Source organism: Carlito syrichta, unplaced genomic scaffold (assembly GCF_000164805.1).
Source record: "Carlito syrichta isolate Samal-C Ts95f unplaced genomic scaffold, Tarsius_syrichta-2.0.1 Scaffold316401, whole genome shotgun sequence".
NCBI lineage: Eukaryota > Metazoa > Chordata > Mammalia > Primates > Tarsiidae > Carlito > Carlito syrichta.
This window is the reverse complement of record NW_007260497.1, coordinates 461,620-475,251: the sequence shown is the minus strand read 5'-3', so window position 1 is coordinate 475,251 and position 13,632 is coordinate 461,620. Positions and strand designations below refer to the sequence as shown.

The 13,632-nt window shown below is 48.9% G+C and overlaps 1 pseudogene; it reads right to left on the bottom strand.

Moving 5' to 3' along the window:
* The window catches only part of LOC103276901, a 37,831-nt pseudogene that overhangs the window by 2,208 nt on the left and 21,991 nt on the right, over positions 1-13,632 (bottom strand).

The window sequence follows — 13,632 nt, the reverse complement described above, 5'->3', positions numbered from 1 at the left end:
CCAAAAAAAAAAAAAAAAAAAAATTTTGGCCAGGCGCAGTGGCTCAAGCTTGTAATTCTAGCACTTTGGGAGGCAGAGGCAAGAGGATTGCTTGAGCCCGGGGGTTCAAGATCAGCCTGAGCAACATGGTGAGATCTCATCTTCACAATAAATAAAAAATATTAGCCAGGCGTGGTGGCATGCACCTGTAGTTCCAGCTACTTGGAAGGCTGAGGCAGAAGGATCGCCTGAGCCCAGCAGATGGAGACTGAGGACTGAGATGGCCATTAGTGTGCCACTGCACTCCAGCCTGGGTGACAGAGTGAGATCCCTACTCGAAAAAAAACTGTTTAGCATTTCTAGATGTATTATATTAGGAAGTTATCTCAGACCATCTAGTCTGCCATATTTTAGATGCAGGTCAAGATGACTTCTACTATCTAATTCACACACTAAATGCTTAGATTATGGTAGAACTGACATAGAATGTTTCCTCAAATTATACCTAGTCAGAATCCCTATACTGAAAACAGATTAAAAGACACACAGCATTCTGCTCTGGCGAAGGGCAGTGAGGGAGCAGAGCAACCTACTCATTCCCCCTTAGTCTTTAGGATACTTTTAGAAAACTTGAGAGTCCTGCTGGGCTCTGTATGAACACTGCAGCCATGGAAGGCCAGGACGAAGGAATTTGACAACAAGCCATTCTGAAGCCTGAGATTCAGACACTCCTTATTCTTTGGTACTAGAATTACGAACAGGGGTCAGGAGACCTATGCTCTAAATTCTGGCTCTGTCATGAGCAAACTTTGTAACCCTGGCGGACCTCCTAACTTTATGCCAAAGATTTCCCATCTGAGAAATGAAGAAGTTGGATTCAGTGATCCCTGAGGTTCCTTCCAGAGCTTTCATTCTGTTAAGTTTCATGTACATTACCTTAGTTGGAGTTGGAGATATGCCAGAACCATGGAGACTCACCTTTACAATGTATACTCTGACCAGGAGCTTGATAGGCTGGTTCTGTGGGATCCCCTGGAAGATCTGGGGCTCGGAGAATGACACTGCCTCTGATTCAGGGTAAATAAGGAAGGAGCCCCAGGTTGCAGGGAAACAGAAAAGGCTCTAGTAGCGAATTGTCCTCCTGAATCCCCTCCTGTGCTCCCTGGCCTCCCTTTCCCTCTCCAAATGTACCTTCAACTGGCCCACAAGATGTTCACACTTTCTTTCCATCTCCATCCTGGCCCCGTTGCCCTCGGTACAGGGGAAACACATGCAGCAAGTCTTCAAAGTGGTTAAACTCTTCCTCCAGGGAGCTGTTGTAGATCTGAAAGGCGAGAACCTCTGTGACAGGCCAATGGCCAGAATCCAAAGAGACTCCTCCCTCCTCAACACCCAGTCACTTTCAGGGTGGTGATTGTTGTTTTGCAGGGCACAGAGGCTCCATCTTTAGCTTTACCCTGGTCTTGGGTCTCTCCATCCACAGAAGTGAGGTTGGCCCCATCTGGGAGCAGCAAAATGCCCCCATCAGAAATATATGGGTAGGTGGGGAATGGGCAGATGGAATAGAGCAAAAAACCCAAATCTCTTACCTTCAGGATCATCCATTTCATCCTCATCAAAGTTGGGTTGAAATTAAAACCCAACTTTGATGAGAGCGTCTTCTCCATCCCCTCTCATCTACCCTTTTCCAGGATACGGAGTTGGGAAACCTTAGTTCAAGTTCCAACTATGAAAGCCACTTGCATTTTCAACGCTTCAGTTTATCATCTAGTACTGTGCTGTCCAGGATGGTCACCATCAGTGTGGGTGCTGAGCACTTAAAATGTGGCTAGTCCAAATTGAGATGTTCTGCCAGATTTCAAACGTGTTGGAAAAAAACAGATCATGTAAGATATCTCATTATTGATTTTTATAAAGTCCTGAAATTAATTTCATCTGCTTCCTTTTAATTTTCTTTTTAATGTGGCTACTCTAGAAGTTAAAATTACATATATGGCTTGCATCACTTTTTTCTTTTTTTTTTTGAGTTGGAGTTTCATTCCATCATCCAGGCTGGAGTGCAGTGGCACGCTCACAGCCACCACTGTGGTCGACCCACTGGGCTCCGGCGATCCTTCCGCCTCAGCCTTCCTAGTAGCCAAACTACTGTGTGTGCACGCTACCACACCCGGCTAATTTTTTATTTATTGTAGAGATAGGGTCTTGCCAAGTTGCCTGGGCTGGTCTCAAACCTGCAGGCTCAGACAATCCACTCGCCTCAACCTCCCAAAGTGAGCCACTGAGCCTGACAGCATTACACTTCTGTCGGACAACACAGCTCTAGAATTGCCATGAAGATGAACAAGGAAGACTGTCGTGAGGAGTTCTGAGGAACTGTGGAGTTCCACAGTGGATAAGCTTGCTCTTCTCGCCGCTTTCCCTCCAGCCCCGTCCTGAGGTCTGCCTCCGCCCCTGCCTGTCCCTGGAGCTCCTGCAGGGATGTGTAGTACTTGGACCACCAGTCGAGCTCTTGCAGATCTGGGATGTCCTCCTCCAGCTCAGGGCCTTGATTCAGGAAACCTCCGAAGGGGAGCTTCTTCGGAGGAACCTGAGGGAAAAAGGACTCAGTTTCTTGAACCCAGCAGCACCCAAGCCCAGCCAGCCCCATGTCCATGTATCTCCTACACCCTGTTACCTTCAGGCACTGTCTGGATATGCCCATTTCAGCAAAGAGGGGATCCAGGGACCTCTGGCCTGGGAGGGAGAAGACGACACCATGAAGAGATTGGGCAAGAAGTCAGACTCCACGACCCAGTGGAGGTGCCCGAGAGTCATCTCTGCTGGGAACCAGAGGGTCTTCTGTCTGGTGGCTCCTAAAAAGAAGGCTCCTACCCTTGAGGTCCCTTAGGCACCCTGTCCCCTGTCTCCTCCTCCTCTCTTTCCTCCTCGGGGCGATCCTCATGACCCCGGAATGTGGATTGCAGCATATGGGGGACAATGTGGGAACCCACAAGGACTGTGCGGCCAAAGGCCCGGCGCCCAATCACCAGGATGCTGAGTGGGGGCTGCAGGTAAGGCTGCTCCAGCAAGTCCTAGGGGTGGAGAGAGTAACTGTCTTTGAAGACCTGGGCAAGAGGGAAAAGCAGCCACAAAGACAGGTAGGAAAACAACACATCTAAACCTGCATCCTATGCCAAGCTCTGCCAAAGTCTCACGGGGTACTATCTGGTACATCATTGCCTTCTGACCCAGTTTCCCAGCTGAAAAAGGAACACAATCCTGTATTCAAATGACTTTTGTATCAAATGACATACCAAATAGAAAAGTACTTTGGAGCCTACAAAGTGCTACCAGAAACATAGGGTTGTTGTTATTCTTATATAAAGAACTGATGCTCAGCTTGCAAATATAGATTTAGAACTATAAATAGATGTATGCTGGTTAACTCAGGAATTTCATATCTATCAATGGCTCCTAAGAGGACAGGGGAAACAATAATTTTATACCTATATTGCTGAGTTTATTTTGTGTGTGTGTGTGTGACAACTGTAGCACAAAGGAGCAAAGAAGAAAGGAAGAAATAAAGCAATACTGGAGGAACGTTTCTATATTTTACTGGAACCAAATTAATATTAATCTGAAGTAGATTATGAAAAAATTAGTATGCACATTATAATCCCTAGAGCAACTACTAAGTAAAAATCAACAAAGTAATTAAAGTAGTACACTGATAAATATCTATTTAGCCGGGCTTGGTGGCTCAGCCTGTAATCCCAGCACTTTGGGAAGCCGAGGTGAGTGGATTGCCTGAGCCCGCGGGTTCGAGACCTGCCTGGGCAACTTGGCGAGACCTCAGCTCTACAATAAATAAAAAACTAGCCAGGTGTGGTAGCGCATGCCTGTAGTTCCAGCTACTTGGAAGGCTGAGGCGGAAGGATCGCCGGAGCCCAGCAGGCGAGGCAGCGATGGCCAGGAGCGGCCACTGCACTCCAGTCTGGGTAACAGAGTGAGACTCCAACTCAAAAAAAAAAACTATTTAATACAAAAGAGTACAGTAAAAAGAGGAACAATAAACACACAAGATGTAAAGAAAACAATTAGCAAAATGGCAGATGTAAGTCCAACCAATAATATCAATAATAACATCAAATGTGATTATATATATATATTTTTTTTTTTTTTATTTAGTTGAAGTCTCACTCTGTCACCCAGACTGGAGTGCAGTGGCACACTAACAGTCACCCCAGCATCGACCTGCCGGGTTCCAACGATCCTTCTGCCTCAGCCTTCCAAGTCGTCGGGACTACAGGCGCGCACTACTACGCCTGGCTAATTTTTGATTTATCGTAGAGTCAAGGTCTTGCCAAGTTGCCCAGACTGGTCTCAAACCAGTGGGCGCAGGCAATTCACTCACCTTGGCCTCCCAAAGTGCTGGGATTACAGGCTGAGCCACCAAACCTGGCCCAAATGTAGTTATATTAAACACTTAAATCAAAAGAGAGATCAACCTAGGCAACATAGCAAGACCTTGTCTCTACAAAAAAAAAATTTAATTAGCTAGGCATCATGGCACATTCTTGTAGTCCAATCTACTGGGGAGGCTGAGGCAGAAGTATCACCTGAGCCCAGGGGTTGAAGCTGTGGTGAACCGTGATTGTACTACTGTACTGCAGCCTAGGTGACAGAGTGAGACCTCAACTCAAAACAAAAACAAAGATTGTCAGCTGGATAAAAAGAAGATGCAACTCCATGTTATCTAAAAAACACTTTTTAGAGTCAAAGACACAAATATGATGAAAGTAAAAGAAAAGGAAAAGATATATCATGCAAATAGTAACCACAGACAACTGGAGTAGTATCAGACAAAATAGACTTTAAGACAAAAAATTTTACTAGAGACAAATTTTATAATAGTAAGCAGGTCTTGGTTGGGTGTGGTGGCTCACGCCTATAATCCCAGCACTTTGAGAGGCCGAGGTGAGAGGATTGCTTGAGTCCACAGGTTCAAGGCCAGAAGACCAGCCTGGGCAAGTTGGCGAGACCTCATCTCTACAATAAATAAAAAAATTAGCCAGGCATGGTGACGCGAGCCTGTCATCCTTGGAAGGATGACACAGAAGGATCACCTGAGCCCAGCAGGTCAATGCTGCAGTGGCCATTAGCATATCACTGCACTCCAGCCTAGGTGACAGAGTGAGACTCCAACTCAAAAAAAAAAGCAGGTCAATTCATCAGAAAGATGTAACAATTATAAACATATATGCACCTAACAATAGAGCTTCAAAATACAAGAAGTAAAAAGGGAAAGAACTGAAGGGAGAAACAGACAGTTCAAGAGCAATAGTTGGAGACTTCAGTTGAGACACTGTTCTCAGTAACAGACAGAACAGCTGGGAGTCTTGCTCAAGGAGTCTTGTTCGAGAGGTTTGAATAACACTATCAAACAGTCTGATTTAACGGACATCTACAGAACACTCATCAACAGAAGAATGCACTTTTTTTTTCAAGTGCACAATGGAGGGAGGGATGTGTATTCCCCAATCTGCATCACGAAGTGAGAAATGAGAGGAATGGGGGTGTTGAAATATAACCCCCAAGGTGATGGTATTAAGAGGTGGGGCCTTTGAGAGGTGATTAATGGAGCAGAGCCTTTCATGAGTGGGATTAGTGCCCTTAGAAAAGAGCCCTGAGGAAGCTTGCTAGCCCCTTGATGTCCTTCCGCCATGTGAGAAACGGGCCTTCATCAGACATGGAATCTGCTGGCACCTTGATCTTGGACTTCCCAGCCTCCAGAGCCCTGAGCAATAAATTTAGGTTGTTTATCAATTACCTAGTCTAAGATACTTAGTTATAGCAGCTGGAACAGACTAAGACACCCTCCCTTGTCAGGAGTTCAATAAGCAACCTGCTTGTAGTTTCATTATCTTGTAGCATGATGAAGTTTTCAAACTGAAAACTCCTGCCTGTGAAACAGAGTCACGAAATAGAGGTGAGATTTCTTTTTGTTTGTGTTTTTGCCACCTTAAAGTCTAGAACCACTGTGCTTTGTCCCACTCACACCCTCACACAATCACAGCACTTTTCAGTTTATAAAGCCCTTTCACAAAAACCTTTTTGTCATTGGCTCCTTACAGCGTTTCTGCAAGGAGCCACCCGGTGTATGTCCTTCCATCCTTTTTTATTTTGTACCTGTTACCTGTTAGCCCGGAAGCTCAAGCAAGACAAGTGTTTTGACAAGATCCTAAGTGGCATTGCAAAAATTTGACTCCAAAGCCCACACTATAGTAATTTAAAATTAAAATTACACAAAAACCTTATTTTTCTTCTCAGCCCATGGTGTCCCAGAGACTAGAGAGATTTGCTGAGACTCACCCTTCAGGACACTTGGTAATCTACTCATTCAACAGAGCCAAGAGAACACCGTAAGTCCATGGATTAGCCCAGAGATGAGCCTGCTGCCAGTTTTTGTGAATAAAATTTTACAGAACACACTTATACTGATTCATTTACATGTTGTCTATGGCTGCTTTCATGCTACGATGGCAGAGTTGAGTAGGTACAACTGAGACTGGATGCCCTACAGAGTCTACAATATTTACTACTTCACCTTTTCTGTGTGCTGATCCTTGGCTCATCTAAGCTAATTGGCTGGAAATTCGCCATCCATCATCCTCTTTCACTTCTCTGCCCTCCTTGCCCTCCATCCCACATCCTCACCACTGTCAGATGCCTGACGAGCTCAGTGAAATTGGGGTTCTCATGGTAGCTGGCCAGGACCTCAAACTCCACACGGCACCCAGCCACCTCCAGCACAACCTGGAGCTGCTCTACCTCGAACAGGTGTACACGACCAAGGCCCCTCAGACCCCAGAACAGCACCTAGAGTGGGGAAGTGGGAGATTCAGGGGCCTGCACCTAACAGAGGGTACCCTGATGTGGGGAAATGAGGGGACTTTGGGTGCCTCGTGCTACCTCAACATGGAACCCTGGAGCACTGGGCGCACATTGGGTGGCAGAGTCAGGCGTCCAGAGAGGATGTCTATCAGGTATCCCGATTCTGAGGCTCCAAATCACTGGGCACTGAGGGCTGCAGGGAAGGAAGTCAGAGGTCAAAGAAGAATTGGGCCAAAGGAGGGTGACCTGGGCGTGGAAAGTGATTGTGAAGAGCTGCTGGTGTGTAAATGCAGAGTACCAGGTAAGGCTGATTGGTGGGGCAAGAGGGGTCTCAGGAAGCAGCCACATGCAGGAAGGGCGGAGTGTGGGTGTCTGAGGCACATGGGAAGGAGTGACTCCAGGATGAACCCACAGCCTGGGTTCTCTGGGGTTGGAGGCCTGGCAAGCATGAATGTTTGTATGTTCCTTGGGGTCAAGAGGTCCAGTGAGGACCCCAGGACAGACCTGCAGGCTGTATTCTCTGGGGGTAAGGGACCTGGGGGGATATTCCTGGGACACACCCATGCTTTGTATTCCCTGGGGCTATATGACCAGCTAGAATAACAAGATGGGCCCATTTCTGGGCTGGATATTCTGACCTCAAGTCGGCCACTGCAGTCCAGTTCAATGAGTTCAAAGGTGGCAATGAGCCCTCCAGCTGCCTGGGGTCCCTTCCTCAGGGGGAAGAACTGCAGCTCAGGCGCTGGTATGGGTTTCCCATCAGCTTTACCCTCGGGGTGGCCAGTGCCCTGCCCAAAAGCACAGGGGGCCCTATGGGAAACAGGCAGTGAAAATAAAGGGGGCAGAGTCTCAGGAACCAGGGAAGGAGGCACCAAGGCAAGGAGGGGGCTTCCAGGCCAGGAACCCAGCTGGGGCCCAGCCATGCTCACAAATTTATTGTAGTCAAAGACATTGATGAGTACTAATGGAGGTTCCTCCTGCAGGTTCTCTCTCCTCCCGTCCACAATCAGCTGCTCAAACACCATGAGTTCATCCCACAAGGGGCTCAGTGTCTGCTCCAGGACCTTGGGGGCCATGCAGAGAAGAGGGCAATGGCAAGTGTCAGAAGAATATTCCAACAAAGATACCGAGCAAGTACCCCTGCTCTAAAGGAATCCTCCAAGTCACAGCTTGTCGAGAGAGGCCTGAGGTGTGGCGCAGGTGGAAAGTCTTCAGAGGGTCTGGGGTCTGCACCTTCCACCAGGTCTCTTCCTGCTGTAACGGGCCGCCCTTGGAGACAGAAAGTTAATCCCAGAAAACAACTCCTCACCCCTAAAACTTTTGATCCTATAGCAACCCCTAAGTCAGGTCAGGCCCATCGGATAACCTGTCCTGAAAACCCAGGGAAGGGAGTCTAGGGCCGTGGGGAAGAGCTCGGCCCCACCTCACCTTGTCTCCCAAGCCTCCTCCACCCACATCCCATTCCAGCCCTCACCCGTGTGGTCTGACACCGGGTAGAGATGAGGACGCAAGCAAAGGGGTCCGAGAGGCCACTGTCATCTGCTACCAACACACCTCGGGCCTGGTACAAGTGGGCCCAGAGCTGGAAGTAGCTGAAGTCTAGGACGAGGGAACAGGACGGGACCATGTCTGCTCAGGGCAGCACTGAGTCCCCTGACTCATTAGCCCCTCACCTTGGGCAAACAGCAACATGGACCCTGCGTGCCCCTGTCCACCGCCTGTACTCACCATGCCGGTGCCGGCTGTGGGGCGGTCTGGCTGAGGGCTCGGGCAGCAGGTCTGGGGGCAGCTCGGAGGTGCAGGCCTTGGCTTGCTGGCCCAGTCCCAGCCACAGGAAGAGCTCCAGTTGGGCCCAGACCTCACCAGGGGCTGCCCCAGGCGCCTGTGTGGGACAGAGGCATGTGAAGGCCCAATGCCTCCTTTGATTATTCCATCTAGACCCCATGATCCTGCTCCCTCAAGGCATGGCCCTACTCCATGCTGCTGAACAATGCCAAGCTCCCTGGTCCAAAGAACACTGTCTGTGCACCCAGCCTTACCCGCTTCTCCTGCCCTCTGCCCGTGACCGCTCACTCCCGACGCCTCCAGCCTGAACACCGCTCCTTTCTGTACCACGCGTCCTCGCACCCTAACTCTGCTCGGCCTCTTCTGTCCCCTCTGTCCCTCACACAGTTACACTCCCTGTCTTCTGCCCCAAGGATCACAGCTTCTCCCCACCAGGGATATCTCCTGGTATCTTTTTCAGGGATGCCTCTTTCAGAAATATTTTGCCTGCAAACCAGCCATACTTATTAGGGACTAAGTACACTCTGCCATTTTCTTTTTTTTCTTTTTGTTTTTTTTTTGAGTTGGAGTCTCACTCTGTCGCCCAGACTGGAGTGCAGTGGCCGCTCCCGGCCACCGCAGCCTCGACCTGCCGGGCTCCGGCGATCCTTCCACCTCAGCCTTCTGAGTAGCCGGAATCACAGGTACACGCTACCACGCCCGGCTGATTTTTTGATTTATTGTAGAGATGAGGTCTCGCTGCCCAGGTGGGTCTCGAACCCGCGGACTCAGGCCATCCACTCACCTCTGCCTCCCAAAGGCGTGGGATTACAGGCTGAGCCACCGAGCCCGGCTCACTCTGCCATTTTCAACCTGCCCATCTGTCAGGGCCTTGTCAGCAAAAGGGTTGGCACAGGCCCAGAGCTAGCAAGAGGTAGGATTCATCGCACTTCAAAGCTATCCTGGGCAAAGGCACAGTCCCTTTTTGGCTTCATGGAGATGTGAAAACAGTTCAGAGGCCCTTGGTCAGGAGCCACAGCGTTCCACCCCAAGGCCACCCTCGCCTCTCCCCGGCCCCTCACTCCAGACCTCACTGATAGCAACAGGCTCTGGGTCTTCCCGCAGTGCTGGCCCCGTTCTTCCTCAACCACAGAGAACAGCACATCCTGGGCAGGGATCTGGACCCAGGCCATACGGCGATGCCCACTGAGGATCCAGACCAGTGCATCCGGGAGGGGTGGCTGGGGCTATGTGGAAAACTGGGTCACGGAGGGGGTCTGGAGCTGAGAGCACCCACTCCCGAAGCTTGGACTGTATAGATGCTCCAAATGTTCACAACAGCTCTGATCTCCCACTGAGCCCCAGTTCCGGGGACCACCTGGCTCCGGCATGTCTCCCCGGTATGCTCACAGGCCACCTGATCTCTTTTTTTTTTTGAGTCGGTGTCTCACTCTGTTGCCCAGACTGGAGTGCAGTGGCCGCTCCCGGCCACGCAGCCTCGACCCGCTGGGCTCCGGCGATCCTTCCGCCTCAGCCTTCCGAGTAGCCGGAACTACAGGCGCGCTACCATGCCTGGCCGATTTTTTGATTTATTGTGGAGATGAGGTCTCGCCAAGTTGCCCAGATGGGTCTCGAACCCACAGTCTCAGATAATCCACTCACCTCGGCCTCCCAAAGCGCAGGATTACAGGCTGAGCTTGGCTCTCTTTTCAATTACACATAACAAAATCGACCATCTTAAAAGTGTGCAGTCAGTGGCAATAAGGATGTTCGTGCTGTTGTGCAACCAACTGCCATCATCCATTGCCCGAACTTGTTTCCCCTTGTAAACCTGAACCGTGTTTACATTAGACAATGACTCCCCACTCCCCACTGCATGCGGCCCCCAGCAATACCACTCTCCCTTCCACCTGTGGATGTGATGACGTCAAGTCTCCACGATCGCTTGTCCTTTTGTGCCTGGCTCAGTTCACTGCGCATGTCCTCAAGGTCCATTGTGTGGCAGCCATGTCAACCTGACCTCTCTACCTTTCCCTCCTCCCCAGTCTGCTCCTTTTCCAGCGTCTCCAGCCAGATGCCTGTCACATCAGCCAAATACCTGAGCTGGTGGCACTCTTCTCCCTCAACATCTAGTCACCACATCCTGACAGTTTTCCCTGTATCCCCCACCCTACTCTTGTCCAGACGGTTGTGACAGGCTCCCAACAGTCTTCCTGCCTTCAGTCCTCTCTCCCAAGCCAGCCTCTGCTGCCCATGGCTGGTTTCTTCCTGCACTCTGGGTCTATTTCAAGGTCATTTTCACAGAGAAGTCTTGCCTGACCACCTTATCCAAGCAGATTCTCCTCTGCCCCCTTAGCCTCTGAACATCTTTCTTAACAATCCCTATAAATTGTAGCTATTTTTCTTATTGATTTACAGATGTATAGTCTGTCTCCCTTACTAGACATAAACCCCAAAAGGGCATGGAATATGGCAGGGGCTGCATCCCGGAGGCCTAATACGCAGCCTGGTACATAAGAGGACTCCAAATGTCACTGCAGAAGCAAAACCAAAGTAGCTATAACCGATCTCTTTAAAGCACAAACCTGACTCTGTCCTTCTGTTCAAAACCACCATCTCAGACTTCCATTTCCATGAATATCATGAGCTAGGAATTAAGACTTAGCTCTCATGAAAAACAACTACAATGTCTGGGTAAAATGAGAAAATAAATATGGTATTAAAGGCTGTAGAGGTAAGTCTCAGACCAAGCTCAGAGAGGGAACTCAGAGAGGTCAGCAGAGCATTTAAGCCACTTTTGCCACGGGGTATCTGCCAAGCTTTTGACCTAAGAGAGAGTAAAAACAAAGAGCTCAGGCTTTACTCAGAACAGCAGTCTGATAGGAGGTTTCTCCCCTCTCTGAAAGCTAGGATTCCAAAGAAGCCTGCCTGCAGGATGAAGGTACCCATAAGTAAACCAGTCCCACTCCCACTACCTAGGGATCTACAGGAGAAGTTGTTGGCTGAGCAAGGTCAGGGAATTTGCAAATTATTCCTGAAAAGAATAACCACATGTGGACTTGTTCACAGAACCGGGGTGTTGCTAAATATCCAATTACAGTAAAAGGTGATCTAAGGCAAAAGCTAAGTCAAATGCTTTCTGGGAAATGTCCCTTTATTCTAAGATGCAAAAAATTCCCACAAATGATTTCTGAAGGCAATTATAATGAACAGTTCGAGACCAGACACGGTGGCTCACGCCTATAATCCCAGCACTTTGGGAGGCCGAGGTGAGAGGATTACCTGAGCCTGTGGGTTCCAGACCAGCCTGGACAACTTGGCAAGACCTCATCTCTACAATAAATAAAAAGAAATTAGCCAGGTGTGGTGGCATGTGCCTGTAGTTCAGCTACTTAGAAGGCTGAGGCAGAAGGATCACCTGAGGCCAGCAGGTCGAGGCTGTGGTGATTGTGAGCGTGCCACTGCACTCCAGCCTGGGTGACAGAGTGAGACTCTGACTCAAAAAAAAAAAAAAAAAGCAGCTCATAGTGAAAAGCAACTAAGCACAAACAGAAACAGCCAGACCAAACCAAACCAAATCTATTACTGAAATCATCTGACATTATAAAAACAAGTCTGCTTGTTACGTCTAAACAAAGTTAAACAGAAAAAAAAAAAAAAACGTACTGGGAATAAGAAATCGTGAAAATTAACAGTGGCAGGGCTGGGTGGCTCAGCCTGTAATCCCAGCACTTTGGGAGGCCGAGGTGAGTGGATTGCCTGAGCCCGCGGATTCGAGACCCGCCTGGGGAACTTGGCGAGACCTCATCTCTACAATAAATCAAAAATCATCTGGGTGTGGTAGTGCGCGCCTGTAGTTCCAGCTACTTGGAAGGCTGAGCGGAAGGATCACCGGAGCCCAGCAGGTCGAGGCTGCAGTGGCCGGGAGTGGCCATTGCACTCCAGTCTGGGCGACAGAGTGAGACTCCAACTCAAAAAAAAAAAAAAAGAAAATTAATAGTGGATGTAAAAAAAAAATAGGATTTAAAGAAATGAAAAAACAATCATTGAAATGAGAAATTCACAGCCGGGTGCAGTGGCTCACACCTGTAATTCCAGCCCTTTGGGAGGTGGAGGTGAGAAGATTGCCTGAGCTCAGGGGTTCAAGACCAGCCTGGGCAACATGGTGAGACCTCATCTCTACAATAAATAAATAAATTAGCTGAATATGGTGGTGCACACCTGTAGTTCTAGCTACTTGGAAGGCTGAGGTGGAAGGATTGCATGAGCCCAGAAAGTCAAGGCTGTAGTGGCTATGAGTGTGCCACTGCATTCCAACCTGGGCAACAGACTCCAACACACACACACACAAAAGAAGGCTGGATGTGGTGGCTCATGCTTATAATCCTAGCACTTTGGGAGGCCGAAGTGAGAGGATTGCCTAAGCCCACAGGTTCAAGACCAACCTGGGCAACATGGGAAGACCTCATTCCTACAACAAATCAAAATATTAGCCAGGCATGATGGTGTACGCCTGTAGTCCCAGTTACTTGGAAGGCTGAGGTGGAAGGATTGCCTGAGCCTAGCAGGTCAAGGTTGTGGTGGCTGTGAGCATGCCACTGCACGCGCAAAAAAAAAAAAAAAAGAAAAGAAAATGAGCCACCATGGCTACAGTGGCCATGAGCATGCCACTGCCCTCCAGCCTGGGCCACAGAGTGAAACTCCGACTCAAAAAAAAAAATAAAGATTCGTACATTTCATTGTATGTATTTTTCACATCAATTAAAAATCAGTGGAGGGGCCCACTACCAGTTTGGATGTATGAAGTTGAATGAGGCTCACTCTCACCCTAACAACCAAAATAACCCAAATAAATTGCGAAATCATATTTATTTATTTTATTTATTTATTTTTATTGTTTTGAGTTGGAGTCTCACTGTCGCCCAGACTGGAGTGCAATGGCCGCTTCTGGCCACCGCAGCCTCGACCTGCTGGGCTCCGGCGATCCTTCCGCCTCAGCCTTCCAAGTAGCTGGAA